Here is a 2,086-nt window from a genome sequence, read left to right as displayed (position 1 = left end):
GCTCTTGCTCAGGCTGGTCTCAAAGTAATCTGCCCATCTCAGCCTTCCAAAGTGCTAGGATTACAGGCATGAGCCACCCTGTCCAGCTGGGGGTTGTTTCTTAAATAAGGGCTCAGAAAGGCAACACAATTTGAAACAGTGAGATCTATTAAGCATGTGCTATGTGACTATGACCGGGGACTCTTGATCTCACCCTCAAAGAACTTAGGATCTGTCAACTAAGAATTCTAGAATTTAGCAAGGGTGCAGTGGCTCAAGCCTGTAATCCCAGCACAGGGAGGCTGAAGAGGGGTGGATTGCTTGAGCTCAGGAGTTTGAAGAAAGAGAAACAGGCCAAGAGCCTATTGAGTGCACAGCTGGGATAAATGCAGGAGGAGGTCATTCTTGGGAAGCTGAGCTCTGCACGTGGACAAAGAGAAAAATGGACGGGGATGCTGATCCCAAGCAAATACCCAGCCCTTACCAGTGGGAGTCACCTCAAATTCCATGTGAGGGGCTCAGGATTGGGTAATTGAGAATGTAAATTTCTGGAAAAACCCTAATACCCTTGTTGCAACATTCTAGGAAAATGGTCTGTCTACTGAAGAAGGGTGAATCACCCAGGGAAATGTTTGGGGCCACCAACACTGTCCCAGCCCGCTCATCCCTACCTTTTGGTTCCCCACTGATGCTCCAGCTGCCCTCTGGGGGCTGTGGGGAGGAAGCAGTGACGTCCAGATCCGGAATTTCAACAAGACACATGCAAATGGCCCCCGCGGGCTCTACAGAGGAAGTTCTAAGGCAGGAGCTAGCTGTGGCCAGCTCAGGGCTACACAAAGCAGAAGTGAGAAAGGGTGAGAATTCCCGGTTCTCCTCCCCCTCTTCCCTTCCCTTCTCACTCTGTCTCACCCCAAGCCCCTGTGGGCCCCTGTCCCTTCCTCCCAGAAAGGAGACCTCTGGCTTTTACCCAATTACCCATGTCTGCAACAATGCCCATCTGTAAAGATAACCAGCTTTATAAGGTTCCTTTCAAAGCCAGAACGGAGGAATAGATCTGGGGGCACCCAGGGGTGCTGGTGAGCAGGTGAAATAAAAAGGAAGCCATCTGTTGAGTGACCTTGGGTGTCAGACCTGTCAGGCTGAGAGTCCACAGTCCTCACCAGAGGCCTCTGAGAAGTGTCCCCACACTTATTTTCTTCATTGAACAATGGCCCCTCATCTGGGGGGCGGGGGGAGAGACTGATGCCAGCCAGGATTTGACCCAGTCTGGCCACTGGTGGTGAGCCACCCATCTTCCCAGGACACACTTCCAGACTGGAAGTGCCCCAATTTGGGCAGACACTATTCTCACTATTCTTTCCGGAAACTAGGATATTGTTACAGAAGCCAGCTGCAGATCTGGCTTCTGTAACAGACCCATGCCTGAGAAATACTGCAACTTCTGACCAAGCAATTCTGTATTCCCAGTAACTGGCATGTAATTAATTGTCATTGATTACTCTTTCACTGATATGAGAGTGTGACGGCTCCAGCTTCTCTGTCAGAAGTAAACTATCTATTGATGAATGAATCAAAGCATTGGTGGCTGTTACTTACTCCTGAAGGATGGTGTTGGCACTTCTGGGTGTCCCCTCACCTGTCTGATGTATCCTAAGAGAAGTTGTTTTTTGTGCTTCCTCCCTCTCTCTCTCTCTCTCTGTCTCTTTTTCCTCCCTATCTCTCTTTCTGATAGCAGACTAGGTTCCTCTCACCAGATTTCCATCCCAAATGTGAGTCTTTTACTTAACCATTTAATCTCTATAGCTTTAACGCAAGGTCCAAAGAAAGCTATTTGTGTACCCAGTCAATTAAAGAATCAGCAGTCAGCAGCAAGGTGAGGTAGCTCAGCCTGTAATCCTAGCACTATGGGAGGCCAAGGAGGCAGACCACCTGAGCTCAGGAGTTTGAGACCAGCCTGAGCAAGAGCGAGATTCTGTCTCTAAAAATAGCAGGGCATTGAGGCGGGTGGCTGTAGTCCCAGCTACTTGGGAGACTGAGGCAAGAGAATTGCTTAAGCCCAAGAGTTGGAGGTTGCTGGGAGCTGTGATGCCACTGCACTCTACCAAGG

The sequence above is a fragment of the Otolemur garnettii genome, unplaced genomic scaffold (genome assembly GCF_000181295.1).
Source record: "Otolemur garnettii isolate 467f Iridium unplaced genomic scaffold, OtoGar3 scaffold00018, whole genome shotgun sequence".
In the NCBI taxonomy this organism is placed as follows: Eukaryota; Metazoa; Chordata; class Mammalia; order Primates; family Galagidae; genus Otolemur; species Otolemur garnettii.
Note: the sequence above shows the minus strand (reverse complement) of the source record.